Source organism: Arvicanthis niloticus, chromosome 23 (assembly GCF_011762505.2).
Source record: "Arvicanthis niloticus isolate mArvNil1 chromosome 23, mArvNil1.pat.X, whole genome shotgun sequence".
NCBI classification, from domain to species: domain Eukaryota; kingdom Metazoa; phylum Chordata; class Mammalia; order Rodentia; family Muridae; genus Arvicanthis; species Arvicanthis niloticus.
In genome coordinates, this window is record NC_133430.1 from 9063129 (window position 1) to 9081102 (window position 17974).

Consider the following 17974-nt stretch of genomic DNA (forward strand, 5'->3'; position numbering starts at 1 on the left):
AAGCATTGTCCTCATACATCCTTAAGATGAGTGGAAGGCTGTTTGTAAAATGCAGTCTCTTGAGTCAAAACCTGAAAAACCACTGTTTTACTAATATGGAGAAAGTCAGAGCAGGGCACATGCCATGTGCTTTGATGATATTAACCAACTTTAGCCTCTTACTTTTATTCTCTCTCTCTCTCTCTCTCTCTCTCTCTCTCTCTCTCTCTCTCTCTCTGACTTTAAATATATCCACAACCTATGATTGACATGTTAGAGAAAACTTAACAATACTATTATTTGAGTCTGACTTTTCCACATAACAAGATGATGTTCAGTTCCACTGGTGGCCTTGTCAGTGACATGTTCAGTTAGCTTTCTACTGCTGTGATCAAACACCATGGCCAAAGTCAACTGGGCCATAATGATGGGGATCATATGGCAGCAAGCAGGCATGGTGGCAGAAGCAGGAAGCTATGCTCTCACACCCTAATCTCACACTGGAAGCAAAGAGCACAAAATATACACATATACAAAGGGTACAGATACTCAAAAGCCAACTCCAGGGACCTACTTCCTCCAGCAAGGCTCTGTATCTTAAAGTCCCATAATCCTACTCCATTCACTCCCACTGACATCTCCACACCTACAAGCCTAGCTCTAGACCTATGGCTCATGAGCCGACTTTGCTCAGGAAAAGTGCAATACAAGAGCTGTGTACCAGCTTTACCTAGCCCATCTCTGGCCACGCAACTCCTGAACTGACTCAATCTAAAGCAGGCTAGAGTCTCACATCCCACAGACCACCAAAGAAAGAAGTCTACATGCCCAGGTCACATGACAAAAACCAAAGCGATATGAATGTCAAAGGCGACATGTGTCCCATCCAATCGGCTCGCCTTACAGAAAAGGTCTGTAACAAGAACTACCTTGATGATCCCAGGACACAGAATTTGAAAGAGCAGACATGAACATTAAACTTTATCTAAGAAGTCGAAGGATTTAAAGAAAACGCCAACAGATCCCTCATTGAACTATCAGAGGGTAAGGATAAGTGCAGGGGGATGCCCAAGACAGTCCCAAGAGTGATGACGATAAATCAGCATTTAAAGACTGAGTTCAGCGAGGGGACAGAAATACTGAAGGGAACTCAAGCTGAAATTAAGATGGACCTGTGAACCTCAATAACTCAAACGCAGACCTCAGGGAAGCCTTACAAGTAGAATGGATCAGGTGAAGTGTGGAATGCTGGAACCTGGAGCCAAAGCAGGGGACCTGGACCACTCAAAGACTATGAAAACTATAATACATTAAAAAAGCTGTGGACACCACAAAAGGATCCATCTTTTTCCTCCAAATTACAGGTATAAAAGAGAAGGAAACACCCATGGTCAATGGCGTAGACTAGCTCTTCAAACAGGACCATAAAAGAAATCTTCCCCAAATTAAGGAAGGACACATGATACAGATACAAGATACAAGAAGCTCACTGAATGCCAAATAGACAGAACCAAAAAAGAAATTTATCAGGGCGTAATATAGTAAAAACACTCAATACACAGAACTAAGGATTCTGAGAGCAGAATAAGAAGGAACACAAGTCACGTATAAAGGAAAACACATCAGAATATGAGCTCTTAAGAAGCCAGAAGAGTCTGGAGCATCTGCCTTCAATTTGTAAACATCGCAGATGACAACTTAGACTACAATATCCAGCAAAACTATCTGCCATAGTGGAAGGAGACAGAAAAACTTTCCATGACAAAAACATGCTAAAAGAATTTATGACCAACAAGCCATCCTAGAGAGAATGCTGGAATTAATATTTGAAACTGAAGAAAGAACTAAGTATAGCTAAGAGACTACAGAGAGAACACAGATAAAGCTCTAAGTTCTGAAACAAATGATGACTAAGAACTCAGTCAACAAAGAAAATGACTGTAATCAACACACATTCCTCAGTAATAACTTTAACATCAAATGGTCCCAACTCCCCAGTCAAAAGACACAGGATGACTAAATGGATTAAGAAACAAATCCATCTCTCTGTCATCTACAAGAAGTTAATCTTACTCTTAGAGTTAGAAGCCCCCTTAAAGTAAAAAAAAAAAAAAAACAAAAAAAGTATCCCAAATAAATGGGACCAGGAAGCAAGCAGGTGTCCCTATTGAAACAGATTTCAAGCTAAGACAAATCAGAAGGGACAATGAATACTTGGTTCTACTCAAGGGGATAGTTAAAAAGAAGACATCACAATCTTAAACATACATGCACCAAACTCTTATACATTCAATTTTATAAAAAGGATACTGCTGAAATTAAAGATACAGAATAGCACTAAATAATAGTGGACGACTATGGTACCCCCATCTCTCCAATAGAATAACCTTCTGGACAAAAACAGAACATCAGAATTAGATGTCATCATACATCAATAGATGCAGAAAAGGTATTTTCCACAAAATCCAAGATGCCATAAACACAAGTCCTAGAGAGAATTAGACTGGAGGGAACATACCTCAACATAATAAAGGCTGTATGCGACAAATGTGCAGCCAACAACATCCTAAATGGAGAATAACTAAAGCAATACCATTAAAATCAGGAACAAGAAAGGGCTGTGCACTACCCCTATTCCTTCTCAATATAGTGCTTGAGACACTAGCTGGAGCAGTAGGCAAGAGAAGGAAAATAATGGAAAACAAATAGAACAAGAATTCGAATTATTCCTATATCTAGATGTTATGATATTACATATGCAATCCTCCAAACACCTGGAAACTTCTAAAAATGATCAACGATTTCAGTAAAGTGACAGAATGCAAAGTTAGCTTACAGAGATCAGTAGCCAAAGAAATCAACAAAATAGTGGAAAAGTCAGAAGGGAAGTTCAGGAGGATGGAGGGAAGAAGGGAGGGAGGGAGGGAGGGAGGGAGGGAGAGACCTTCGGGAGTCTACAGGAAGTAAGAAATCGGGGTATCCCATCATGAACTTCTTACTACCCTGGGGATAGAAACAGAGAGTGAGGAGAAAAGCGTAGCACCTGGTTTTCTACAGAGCTAGGAATGAGACTAGGAGATTGGTATTGGAGGGATGAAGGGAGGTAAATAAAGCAGGTAAAGCCTACCTGCTTCCCTGGCTGAGTGGATTGTGGGTTCCCAGGGAATGCCTGCTGGAGCTGGGGACTGGGATAAAGCAATGAACGGGAGGGAGAGACATGAGGAGGAAAAGTTCTGTGCGATCCACTGGAGGTGGGGACTGGGCATGATGGACGGACAGACGACAGACACGGAGAGACAGAGACAGACAGGGATAGAGACAGAGTCAAAGACCACCAAACTAGCCTTCTTGGTTATTACAGTGATCAACTCTAGATAGAGTTTAATGCAATTCTTGAAGACATAGAGAGTCTGATAGTACCCAAAGATGAAAGAAAGCGCAAGTCACAAATGAAAGCATCTTTGTGGGTGATGCGCCTGTGTTTACTCGGTGCTCCTCTGCTAATACTCAGCAGTACAGTGGTGTGCAAGAGAAAAACGACGAGCCGGGAGGTCCAGAGGTTGTCTTTGTGGGCTTGCACAGGAGATAGGAGCTATGATATTTTCTCCATTTCATTCTCCTTTCCTCTTCATTCCGCCACCTTCTTGCTGGTTCCTTTCCTCCCACTGACCCTACCTCTGCTCTGATGTCACAGGTGTTTCCTGACACACTTCATCTCTACCACCTTAAGATTTGTGCCACCCTCTCACTGTCCCTTTCTAGTTTACACACACACACACACACACACACACACACACTTAAAAATAAAATCTATTTTTTTTTTTAGTTGAAGGCAGCTATGCTTGTCACCATATCACCAAAGTGACAGGCTATGGAATAGAAAAGTTTTTTTTTTAATCAACTACACATCCAACAGAGAGCTAATATCCAAAGTATATCAAGAACTTAAAATACTAGAGTTTTAAAAAGCCTTACAGCTCCTTGGTGTATAGAAATGTATCCATTCATCTATGGATACCTGGTATTTGATAAAGAAGTCAGAAACACACAGGTTTTTTTTTTTTTTGAAGCTTCCTCAACAAATGGTGCTGGACAAACTGTACGGCTGCACATAAAAGAATTTAAATAGATCCATATTTACCACTCTACACAAAACTACACAATGAGTTCTGCACTACTAGTGGATCAAAGACCTCAACATAAAACTAGATGCAATGGAGTTGATACAAGAAAAACAGGGGGAATAGCTTTAACTTATTGGCGCATGCATGCACACGCGCGCGCGCGCGCGCACACACACACACACACACGCATATGCACACGCACACACAAGAACACACATGCACATGCACACATGCACACACACAAGCACACACACACACACACACACACACGCATATGCACACGCACACACAAGAACACACATGCACATGCACACATGCACACACACAAACACACACACACACACACACACACACACACACACACACACACACACAAAGACTTTTCAAACAGAACACCATTAACACAGGCACTAAGAGCAACAGTTAATAAATGGGACCTCACGAAACTGAGAAGCTTCTGCACAACAAAGGACACCATCCATTGGACAAAGTGGCAGCCTACAAATTGGGAAAAGATTTTTACCAACTTTACATCTGATAGAGGGTGAATATCTAAAATATATAAAGAATTAATAAAAAGAAAAACCTGGACATTAAGAAAACAATCAGGAGGAGGGGAGTGGATCAGAGGGTTTCCTGAGGGGAGACCTGGAGAGGGGATAACATTGGCAATGCAAATAAAGAAAATATCCAATAAAAAGAAAAAAAGAAAACAAATAACACAATCAAAAACTGTGTAAAGGTCTAAACAGAATTCTCAATAGAAGAAACTCAAATGGCTGAGAACCACTTAAAAATGTTCAACATCCTTAGTCATCAGGGGAATGCAAACCAAAAGTACTTTGAGATTTCATCATACACCTGTCAGAATGGCTAAGATCAATAACACAGGTGACAGCTCATGCTGACAAGGATGTGGAGTAAGAGGAACACTCATCCATTGGTGGTGGCAGTGCAAACCCATACAGCCACTATGAAAATCACTGTGGTGGTTCCTCAGGGATTCAATCTACCTCAAGATCCAGCTATATCACCCTTGGGCATATACCTAAAGATTGCTTCATCCTACCACAGAGACACACGCTCAGCTATGTTTGTTGCTGCTTTCTTCATACTAGTCAGAAATTGGAAACAACCTAGATGTCCCTACACAGAAGAATGAATAAAGAAAATGTGATACATTTACACAATGGAGTATTACTCAGCTCCTAAAAATATATCATTGTGAAATTAATAGACAGATCGATGGAAGTAGAAAAAAATCATGCTGAGTGAGATATCTAGACCCGGAAAGACAAATGTGGTATGTATTTGCTTATATATAGATATTAGCTATTAAGTCAATGATAACCAAGCTACAATCCATAGCACCACAGAGGTTAGGTACAGAGTAATGGGCTCTCATTAGGAAAGGGAAACGGAGAAAATATGGATTGATGGGGAGGGCTGGTATGAGAGACTCAAATGGGGAAGAGGAAGAGAGTGTTGTGGAGGAAACACAGAAAGAGACATCTAAAGTTAAAGGCCTGCCAAGCATCAGTGGAAGTGGATGGCCTTGGTGCCTGAAAGTTTGGATTCCCTAGTGTTGGGGAATTTCAAGGGTAGGGAGGCGGGAATGGGAGGATGGTGGGAGCACACCCTCATAGCAACTCCCAGAATTATATGAATTAGACATGATAGAGGCAGGCCACCAGAAGACTAGATTCCAGAATTCAAACAAGAATTTATCTTAATACTAAAATTTGTTTTGAGAATTGTATATTGCAGAATACACAGCCTTAGTGTATCTACTCATCAAGCAAGCTGAGCAGACCTGCTCGAACCTCTGATGTCCTAGAATTCCAACTGGATGCAGTGAAGACACAGCGTCAGAGGCTTATCAATTTACTCTTCCCCCACCCCTCTTCTAATATCTCAATGCCCATAATCAGCTTGAAGAAGTTAATGAAGAGTTGGCACCCCTATTCCCTGGGCTTGGGGACTGAGGTGGTTAATATTGGGCTGTCTTTCTAGGGAAAAGCAGTGGTTTTGTTGGAACAGAGAGGATTAGCTAGGCCATAACCTATTGGTAGAAATATGTATAATTGTTATTAAGATGAAGTTATAATTTCTTAAATGGTACAACATTTACTTTGATTTCAAAATTTAAGGTTTTCATTGGTACAGACTTCTTATTGATATAAAATTGAGATGAATATTGTTACTCTCATAGGCATTGTGCCTGTATAACACATTTAGGAATACAAGGCTTAGACCCAGTCCTTCTTTAACTTTTTTTTTTTTTTAACTGATTTGAGATGGTTAGCCTGTGAATTAAGAGCCTATAGCAAATTCATGGTTCTGAGTTTATTGTTAGGGTGTTTTCTATATTTTATTTAGAAATAGCTGAGAGGAGTTAACAGGTAACAGTCCAGGTTACCTTACATTGATAGTTGGTTTTCAGAACATCAGAAGTCCACAGAATTGACATTACAAACATTTTCTGTATTAATGTTCATTTTGATTAGTGACCTATCTGCTCCTGAGAGCTTCCTGTCTTGGATTCTAAGAAGAAACTGAGCATCTTTGGAGTTACTCCAGATGTGGTGAGACAGCCACTAGGCAAGAATTGCTTCTTGTCATCTACAGACAAATCACTGTCCAGAAAAGGACACACTTGCAGAATAGTCGACTGATTATATCTGCCCAGACAGGGTGATCAGCCCTTAATAATTCTGCATCACTAGGTCTGTCAGATGATCCTGGGCCAGAAGGCTGAAGATCGAATGCTCCAACGTTTTGTAGTATAGGGACTGTCCAGATGTTCAGCGGTATCTATAAATTGGCTAAGTTTTAGAAGCTATGTTTTGTGCTTCCCATAATTTCAGTTAACTCAGTCATTCTGGATTTCTGACGGGATTGAAAACATATAGTCTCATAGCCAATCCTGGCTATTTACTTTGAGAGAAAAGATTTGAGAGGGTGGTTTTCAGCTGACATTCATTCTAAAGCCAAGAAAAAAGCCAAGTTCAGAACTATGTCTTTTAGTTGGGAGAGATGACAGAGGTTCTGGTTAGTCAACAAAATGGTGGACTAGGTATTAGGTCTATCTTGTACCTTACTGACACAAATTGGTATAGTTATGCTCTAATTGTATTTTGAGAGAAAAGTTTTATTTTAACAAGAAGGGTGATATGTAGGAGGAGCTAACGTGGGAGAAGTACAGAGAGGAAGACAAGGAGTAAGGAGAGGAGGAGAAGGGGAAGAGAAGCTAGGTGATGCGAGACAGAGAGAGAGAGAGAGAGAGAGAGAGAGAGAGAGAGAGAGAGAGAGAGAGAGAGAGAGAAACATGTAACTCCGCCAGTCAAAGATAGTTGATATATCTAGGTTGGGTATTGGGTTACACTTCTGATAGATATTTAGCATTACCAAACTTATAAAGCCTTTGATTAATATTTTTAAAAAAAATTGTATAAAAGCAAAAAGGAGAAGTCATGTGATAGGGGTTTTCTAGAGAGGGGAAATAGAAAAAGGGAATGGCATCTGAAATGTAAATAAAATATCCAATTAAAGTCTCAAAAAAAAAAAAAGTTAAAGGCCATGTAAGGGGTAGTATGAAAACAAATACATTAGGAAATCTCTCAATTATATACATGTATGAAAGCAATCTAAATAAACTTCCCATATATAGGTTATTGTCATCACCCTCGGTGATTCTAGAAAAAGAAGCGAGACCCTGTTCCTAAAGACACCACGCACTTCAGACACAGAAGTTGGAGGAGCAGATCTGGATCTGACCTGGAGGAGTTCTCACTGACGATCAGCTCTCAGCTTTGGAAGGAGCCATGCATGCTGCCAATGGGAGAAAAGCAGCCAGTATTCTTACCTCTCTGTAAGCCTAACCAGCCACAGCAAGGATCAGTGCAAAGTGAGATTAGTCTGGAAGCTACATTAGTGGCACTTAAATCCTGGGCATAAGCAAGAGCCTCCTAATGATCTTATGGCCGGTTTAATAAGAGGAAATCCATGCCTGGCACCGTAAATTTAGCCAATTATTTGTGGCGATTTCAGCCACGGACCCTAGAGGAGAGCCTGCTACTGACACTTTTCTAAACAAGTGTAATTCCAAACCAAATCCTAAATGCTTATCCTTATACCTGCAGATCAGTGTGGCTTTCATCTCTCATCAAAGAAGCTTCTCTAGGCGGCAGAGTCCACTACAGAAAGCCACAGTGGGCCAAATGCAGAGAGCAAGTGATCACAAAGTGCTCATCCCCAATGAATACATTTGTAACACAATCCCCATGCTTAATGATCAGGAAAAAAATCTCAGAAAAGCAGGTCAAAAGATTGTAAGAGCTAAGAACCAGGACTTCTACTGTGAGACAGCCTCTTCTTTAAAGCGGGGTTGGGGGTGGGTGGGGGAGGGTGTAAAGTAAGGGAGGGGAGGGGTGGATCTGTGTCTTACTTTGGGTTTATTTCTGTGAAGAGACACCATGAGCAAGACAACTCTTATAAAGGCAAACATTTAACTGGAGCTGGCTTACAGTTTCAGAGGTTTAGTCCATGATCATCATGGCGGGAAGCATGGCAGTGTGCAGGCAGACACGGTGCTGGAGGAGTTCTATATCTTGATCTGAAGACAGCCAGGAGGTGACTATCTCTGCACTGGGTGGAGTCTGAGCATAGGAAACTTCAAAGCCCACCCACACAGTGACACACTTCCTCCAACAAGGCCACACCTCCTCCAATAAGGCCACGCCTCCTAATAGTGCCACTCCTTATGGCCAAGCATTCAAACATATGAATCTATGCGGGTCAAAACTCTTCAAACCACCTCGATCTGGGAGGAGTTGGGAGATGTTTGGATGGTAAATATGATTAAGACATGAGGATACACTGTATGAATTCTCTAAATACAAATCTATTATATCTATTTATCATCTATTAAATACAATTTATGTGTCTATATCTATGTATCATCTTTCTATTACAATCTATATATTACCTATAATCTATGTATATCTATCTTCTGTCTACCTATCATCTACAATTTATCTATTAATCTCTATCTATCTATCTATCTATCTATCTATCTATCTATCTATCTATCAACTATTTACCTCTCTATGTAGCATAATATCCCTAAACAGTACCACCAACTGGGGACCAAGTGTTCAAATATATGAGTCCTGCAGGGGTGAATTTCTCATAAAAACACCAAATGATGACAATTTCATTCTTTTTTTTTTACAGCTGGACAAATTTATTTCATATATATGTCTATATAATATAGATATATCAGATTTTCTTTATGCATTTGCCTGCCTGTTCATGAACTTTTAGGTTGACTCAAGTGCTTGGCTATTGTGCCTCGTACTGCAATAAACATGGATGTGGGAATTGTCTCGACAGCATTCTGACCTAGATACCAGGAGAGGTGTGGGTGGTTCATATGGTAGTTAGAGTGTTAGGTTTTTGAGGAGCCCTTGCGTTGATTTTCATGGTGGCTGGATTAATTTGCACTGTCTCCAGGAGCGCATAGGGGGTCTCCTTTCTGCAGTCCTCCCCAGTGGTTGTTAGTTGTTTCCTTAATGGCAGCCATTCTGCATGAGAGGAGAAGATGCATTTTGATTTGCATTTCCATGGTAGCAAAAGGTGCTTAACAACGTTTTCACGTGCTTAATGGCTCTTGGTAATTAATCTTTTGAGAGCTGTCTGTTCCTTTCATATACTTATTATCGGATTGCTTGGGTCTGGGGTTTTTAGTGTTTTTTTAAAATTCATTATACATTCTAAGTGTTAATCCTTTGTCAGATGTATAGCTGACAACAGTTGCCTCCCTTCTTTGCTGTTGCTGCACTAATTAACAGTTTCCTAGCCTATTGCCAGTCCATAGTAGCATTTTCTGAGCTATTAATTTTTTTTTCTAGGATGTTCTTGCCTGTGCCCATATCTTGAAGTGTTTTCTTCAAGATACATTTTTCTTTAAGAGGTTCAGAGTTTCTGGTCTTATGTTCAGGTATTTAAACCTTTCGGATTAGTTTTTGTACAGGTTAATAGATAACCTGATTTCATTCTTCTACAGGGGGACAATTCCCCCGTTTCCCTCATATCTGTTGAGGAACCTCTTTCTACAATGTGTGTTGTATAATCTTTGTCAAAACTCAGGTGGCTGTTGCTGGTGGGTTTGTTTCTGGGTTAACTGTTTAATGCTGTTAGTTTGTGCACCAGCTGCTAATATACTCTTTTCTGTTACCCATTTCTACAATATAATCTGAAATCAGGAAGCTCTCTGGCATTGTCCCTTAAGCTCAGTTTAGTTTGGGGTCCTATTTCCACATGAATTTTGCCTACTCTGTAAGGCATGCCAGGAGAATTTTGATAAGCTTTGCATTGAATTCGTAGACCATTTTTTGATAATAGGGCCATTTTGTACTTATGCTGCCAATGGACAAATGTGAGAGGTGTTTTTTTTTTTTTTTCTCTCATTTTCTAGTTCCTTAATTTTTTTCTTCAGTGTTTTTAAGGCTTACATTTCCAGAGATGCCTCACCTCCTCCATTAGACTCCTTTCCAGGATGGACTCTTTTGCCCTGTCTCACTTTCTAAAGATTTCTTTCTTTCCCACCAAAACTCCAGTGCCTTTCCACAGTCCCTCACAAATGAGGGTAACTTCTCTCCAACCATCCCTGGATTATTCTCTGGAGATTCTCACAGTCAACACAAGAGCGTTACGCTCCATCTTCCCTCAAGTTAATTTCTGAAGTTTTTTCTTTTTCTTTTTTTTTTTTTTTAAACAAACTGGTTATTCAAGGAGAGGGCTGTTCATTTCCAAATATTTGTCCGCTTTCCAAAATTCCTCTCATTACTGAGTTCTACTTTCAAACCATTGTGGTCAGGAAAAATACTTGATGTATTTTTAATCCTCTTAAATGTGTTAAGGCTTGTTTTGTGGCTAAGCATGTGATCTGTCCTAGGGGTCATTCCGCGTGTGCCTGAGAAGAATGTGTGTGCTTGGCCACTTTTGGATGGAATGTTCTGTATTGTGTCTGTTACATCTATTTCGTCTAAAGCACTTCTCAATTCCAGTGTTTTCCTATTCTTTCTAGAGTGTATGTTCCTTGCTAAAAGTAGTTTGTCACAAAGGCTTTTATGAGTTGGTAGTCTGGTGAGTGGGACCGTATTTGTAGCCATCATATCCTCTTGGTGAACTGACAACTTGTCATTAGATAGTCCCTTCCTTCTCGACCGGCTATTTTTTAAAGTAGGTATTTATTGACACTCCCTGGTATGCTGTTGCTTCTTTGTTTTATAAGTAGATACTTATTGACACTCCCTTGTGTGCTGTTGCTTCTTTGTTTTTATAAGTAGATACTTATTGACAGTCCCTTGTATGCTGTTTGCTTCTCTGTGTTTTCCTTCTCTGTCTACAGATACTGTTACCACCTTTGGGTTTTATATACAGGTTTTACCACCTCTCCAATTTTTCTCTCTGTGTGTTCTTTAAAGTTAACCAAGCCATAGAAACGGGCACGATAATAGTTGGGAATTGTTTAGTTACTCAAACACTCGGAATTTTTTAAGATTTATTTTTATTGTATGCTTCATGTGATTAAGTGATGCCTTTATCAGCTTGGAGGTCCCATGTTGCTTGCATAATGTGTTTAACAATGAGCAACTCAATTTTTGTTACCTTAAACAGTTTTGTTCACAATCCTTTTGGCGATTGTGAACAAAAGAAGGACATCTTTTATTCACTCAACTCTTCAAATATATTGCCCCATTCTGTCCTGACCTTGAAGGGATCTGAGATGCTAGACCAGCTAGAACCCTTACGTGTCATTCACTTCTTTTCTCCTGATGCCTTCAGGATTTCCTCTTTGCCTTTAGTTGTAGAAAAATTGTCTTGGTGTAGATCTCTTTGACTTGAATCTGATTTGATGATTCTCAAGCTACGCCTTTTATACATATTTTATGTGTATGTGTCCTTGCTTGTATGTAGGTGTTCTTGCTTGTATGAATGTACATATGTATGTATATATGTATGTACACCATGTGCAAAGCAGTGCTACAGAAACCAAAAGATGATGTCAAATCTCCTGGAACTGGAGTAACCAATAGCTGTGAGCCACCATGTGATTGGGAATTGAACCCAGGTTCTCTGCAAGAGCAGACAATGAATGCCCTTAACACAATAAGGCATCTCTCTAGCACCTCAGTTATTAGTCTTTAAATAATAAGTTTAATGTAATTTTTATAACTTAAAGACTAGCTTTCTTGATGTTTTATAAACCCTATAGACTTAATTTCTCTTCATTATTTTTAAATAATAATCCATCTACTGATGAATTTGAGTTGTTATTGATCCTGCTCAGTCAATTCCATGGCAATGTTTTTAATAGCTAATTTTTTAATCCTAGTTACTCTATTCTTTACTGCTAAACTCAGGTTTTAATTTTTTATTTCAATCTCTATTAAATTTTCCATTTCTCATTAACATAGTTTTTCTGCTTTATTTAATTGTTTCTCTGTGTTATCTTGAAAATTTCCAAGTTCCATAATTAATTGCTTGGCATTCTTTGTCAAGCAATTTATAGATCTTCATTTGGGGGTGGGGGGGGTAAGCCACTGTTTTGTGGGATACTTTTGGTAGCTTGGGTTAGCTTCAAACTTGTGGTGATCCTTATGATTCAGCCTTCCAAGAATTTGAATTCCAGGTGTGTATCACAATGTGTGTGTGTGTGTCTGTCTGTCTGTGTGTCTGTGTGTCTGTGTGTGTGTATGTGTGAGTGTCTGTATGTGTGTCTGTGTGTGTGTCTAGTGTTGTCTGTCTCGCTGGTTTGTCATGCTTTGTCTTGCCTACTTTGATAGTTATATGTATGTGGAGGCAGCCCCTTCTTTCTGGGCTGGTTTTGATCACTGTTTTGGTTGTGAGCCTTTGATAGCAGAGCCATCTTTTCAGGCCTTGGTTGCTTTTTTATTTCCCATTGTATTTGTTTTTTTTTTTTTTTTTTTTTCCCTTGCATGCAGGGGGTGAACCCAGTATCTTACCTGTGGTAAAGAAGCATTCTACCACAAAGTTACATTTCTGGCCCCATGAGATGGTTTTGATAGGAAAGAGGTTTCCCTTGGGAGTGAATACAAAGACTAAACGCGATGAGAGCTTCTAACAGCATCGAGAACACAGCAAGACTCTCTGCATAGCTGTCAGCCGAGGTCGGTGTTGTGGAAGTTTGTTGGAATCCTGTGCTGTTAGGCATCTTTGGGGATGAAGATTGCTAAAACCCAAACTCAGTGATCTCTTTTACTCTCACCAGGGGCAGTTGTGGCTGGGGTAATATTTCTTCTATTTTTTTTAAAGTTTAAAGAAATTGTGCTTTGATCAAATCCACCCTTATTGTTTCTCCTCCAGTTCCCTCCTCCCTGCCGCTTTTTGTGTGTAATTTTGTTTGTTTGTTTGTTTGTTTGTTTGATAAAACCAGAGTCTATTGGCCATATGAGCAAAAGGAAAGGGTCACCTACTAGAGAGTTTTAGAATCATCTTCTGTAGCACAAGTAGTCTCTCAGGGGCTACATCTCTGAAGAAAGCCGCTTCTTCTCTCAGCTGCCACACATTGCCAGGAGCTCTTCAGTGGGTGGCTGTCCCTTCTCGCTAGGCTTTAAGAGCCCCTGACTAAAGCTCTTTCTCACACACCTCTTTCAACAGAGATTACATTTTAGTTCTTCAGATGCTGCAGGACCCAGCCTATAGAAGCCTGTAGACAACCAAACAGGTCTCATAAGATGGGACAAGAAAGACAGAAACAGGCCTGAGCTATTCTGCCTTAGACTGGTCCTTGCCCAGACTCTGCCCGGGAGATGGAGTGAGCCATGACCTAGTCTGGTGGGCTGAGGCAGTAGTCAACTACAAGGACTAAACTACTTGGACTTGCTACTTGTCGGTTAACAGAGACACCTTAAAATATTCCACCACGCGGGTCGGTATTTGATGTCCTCCATGTGTAGGAGGCCGAGGCTCAGGGCTTGCTATGAATGGTGTGGATAGCAGCAGAAAGCGTTCACAAGTGGGTCAACAGCCTTTCTAAGCTGTTCTGCGGCAGGTTATGCTGGGTGTGAGGGCCAGAGAGGGAAGGGTCTGGACTCATCCCAAGCTGCAGTGTGGTGAGAAGAGGGACCGTGAGGTCATCTAAGCAAGCCCCTCAAAGCACATGGCTGAGAAGGAAGATGACACCAGTGCTCTGGTTCTCCACCCACACAGCCTGAGAGGACCTGGGTTAGATACAACGGGTGGATACCTCGGGTTGGGCAGGCTCTACCATGACAGTAAGAGTTGAGGTCGGCTGGAGATTTTGAAGGACAGCAGCCTGGAAAAGTAGGGACGGAGACAAAGATACTAAGGTGTAGAAGAGTCTGCTTGTGTGTGAAAGCACCTCACTGGACTTGGGAATGAACCCCATAGGCCAAAATGTACAAAAAGAGCTTTCAGCAGAACCTGTAGCTCTCTAAGCTTATGGCTTCTCCCTGCCAGTCTCTCTCCCAGCTCAGCTCATTTGAGGGAGACATTACTTTCAGTCCTTATAGCCCCTGGTTGTCTCTGTTAATTGTCTCCTGTCCAGAAGAAGTGGCCTCAAATAACCCATGGTAGCTCCCCTGATAGCTGGCACTCCAGGGAGAATCACTGGACAACAAGCCAGAACCATCTGGGAACCATGGGCCCAGAGCCTAGGACAGTGTGGGTGGGGTGCAATGAAGATTCCAGTGCTGGGGCGCCATCAGTTCCACCTGAGGTCACTTACACCACCTGGCTGTGCCCCAAGGTCAGGCCACCCACGTGGTGATGCAGCCAGACCACAGACCAAGACACCATGGGTCTGCTTACATCCCACGGCCCATCTGTGTGTCCAGAGCCCATGAGAACATGGTTACCAATAAGCATTTCACATTCTTCATGCTGTGGATGGACAGCGAAAGCTGCTCTATCGGTCCTCCCCCCGAAAGCCCCTGTGCTGACCACAGCTCCTCCTGAACCTTGTACTTCAACTGAGCTGCTTGGTCTTCAAAGGGATCCCCGAGGGTCCTGAACCCTCATTATGCAAAACATAATGGGACAGCTACCTGGTCATGGCCTTGAACAGTGTGCCTCAGTTTCTCTGCCTGGAAGGTGGGGTTGGCCAATCATGAGACACTTAGGGAGTAAGGAGGGGATGAAGTGACAGCACCTGTAGCTTGTGTTTGCTGGTTTCCTGGAATTTTACACAGCTTAGTCAGTGGCCTCTGAGGACCCCAGCTCTGTGGTCTCCCATCCTGGGCAGCTGGCCCATGCCAGTGCCCAGATTGTCTCAGAAGTCTAAACATATTTTATAATATCCATAAACCTATTTGCATTGTGGGGGATACTGAATCCATATGTTTCCAATTTGTTTGCATCCTAATGACCCAATATTAACTTGGTTATCATTGTAAAGCACCAGTCTCCTGTATGACTAGAAAGTTAAGATTCAGTCTTTTTATGGAAGGTACAAATTTAGCCCAAAATTAACCTAAAGGGTTGGGTAACATTATTTCTGAATGAAGAGAGTCCAGGGTCAGCCCACCAGGGAATTACCAGCAGTCACCAGTTGTGCACAGAGGAGCATGTGGACCCCAAGGATAAGGGCGAGCTAGGGCAGGAGTGCAGAACCAGGCTGGAACTATTATCGATGGCATCAGAAGGAGTGTGAGCAGCCTATGAACATGGGGGGATCTGAGTAGGGGGAGCATGGTAGAAGATAGACCCAGTCAATGGAGTCAGATTCACTGGGGAGTTTCAGCTCTGTACTCCCAGCCCACTGAAACCTCAGATGTCCTTCCTTCTTCCCACTGTCTCATGTGTTACAGGCATGTATCACTGTGCTCATGTGTTGCAGGCATGTATCGCTGTGCTCATGTGTTACAGGCATGTATCATCACTGTGCTCATGTGTTCATTTTATGCTGTTGGAGATCTGAATTCATGTCTGCACACTTGCACAGTATGTGCTCCCTCACTAAGCCATCTCTCAGCCCCACATCTCAGTGAGTCTTGCCAATCTGAGAAATGGGATGCCGGGAGCTCACAGTGCACCCCAAGGGTTCAGCTCTTGGAAGTAGCTTCAGGACTGAGTGAAGGGTTGGGTAGGGGCAGCCAGAGGTCTTCAGCATAGCCCCCAGGCCCTCCCTAAACAGCACATTCAAACAATGAATTATAAATAGGGCTGGACATTCTATTCTAGAAGGTCTAGCCAAAGAAACAAGGCAAGAAAACAATTGGGAAACAGTAGACACCCAAATAGGACAGGGACAAGCGACACTTTCTGCTCACGGCAAACATTATCATGTAGGAGGAAAAAACCATAAGAAACACACACACACACACACACACACACACGCTAAACAAATGCAGTGAACTCACTCACAGACTGTAAAATCAACATGCATAGGTCAGTTGTGTTTTTCTTTCTAATTAGAAACGTATCAACTCCAATATATTCCTGGATATGGCCACCCCTCAGAGGCCATCATTTGTCCACAGGGTCTCAGATAGGGGGTTCATGACCTTTTTCTATGTCATGAATATTTACTGGGTTGATCTTGTGCAGGACTTATGTAGACAGCTAGAGTTGCTCTGAGTTCATTGGTGCTGTATCCCTATTCTGTCCAGAAAACAGTTTTACCCTGGTCCTCCCTAACCTCTGACCTCTGGCTTTTTCAGTATTTCCACCCCCTCTTCTACAACAATCTGTTGGCCCTGGAGAGAGAGAGAGAGAGAGAGAGAGAGAGAGAGAGAGAGAGAGAGAGAGAGAGAGAGAGAGAGAGTTGTAGACGTTCCATTTGTAGCTCAGCAGTCTACTGACATATTATTTTGTTTGATCACTTTTAAGTCTCTACATCATCCATCATCAGCTGCCCAAAGACACTCCTTTGATGAGGTCTGAGAGCAACACTCTGTATGAGTAGAGAGACACTATCTGGAGAACAATTTGATACTTGTCCATTTAGCAGATTGAGCTTTCCCAACCATGGGTTCTTGTTCAGGTTTGCAGTGTCAGGCATGTGTTTCCTCCTGTGGAGCCGTTCTTAAATCCAGTCACAAAGCAGTCTCCCTGAATCCAGGAAGCCTGCACAGCATCTTCTGGTAATCCAAAAGCGAGCTATCTAGCAGGGAAGAAATTCCTGGTCAGTATTGACTTCATATCGCTATGTCCTATGGCTAGCCTGTGTGGGTCTTCAGCGATAGGGTCTTCCTATCAAGTTCAGGCAGGCAACCAAAGTCAATAGCCTTTATTGTTGTGAGGGTCAGTGGAGAAAATCAGTTATGTTTATATATAACAATAACAAATTATCTGAAAAGAAATTAAGAAAACAATCTCACTTGCAATTGCCAAAGCCTATTAAGGAGAATATTTAACCAAGGAAGTGAAGGATGCATGTGCTGAACTCTGTCGATCACTGATGAAGGAAACACAGCAAGACACCAATAAGTGGAAAGATAGCATGTGGTAACTTTCTGTGATTGGAAGAATTAATGTTGTTAAAATATCCAAATTACCCACTGTGATCTACAGATCAATGCACAGTTCTGATGCCATTTTTCACAGAACTAGGGGGGAAAATTGAGATTTGTATTGAACAATAAAATAGCCCCAATTAGCCATAGCAATCTTGATCAAAGAGAACAAAGCTGGAGGAACCACAATACCTGAATTAAAAGTCTATTACACAGTGGTAATCGGAACACTATGGTACTGACATCCCAACTGGACACTTCAATCAATGCAACGGCACAGAGCGTTCAAGGGTATAATCACACATCTCTATGCCAAAAGTATACCCTGGGAAAGGACAGAGGCTTGAATAATTTGTGTTGGGAAAG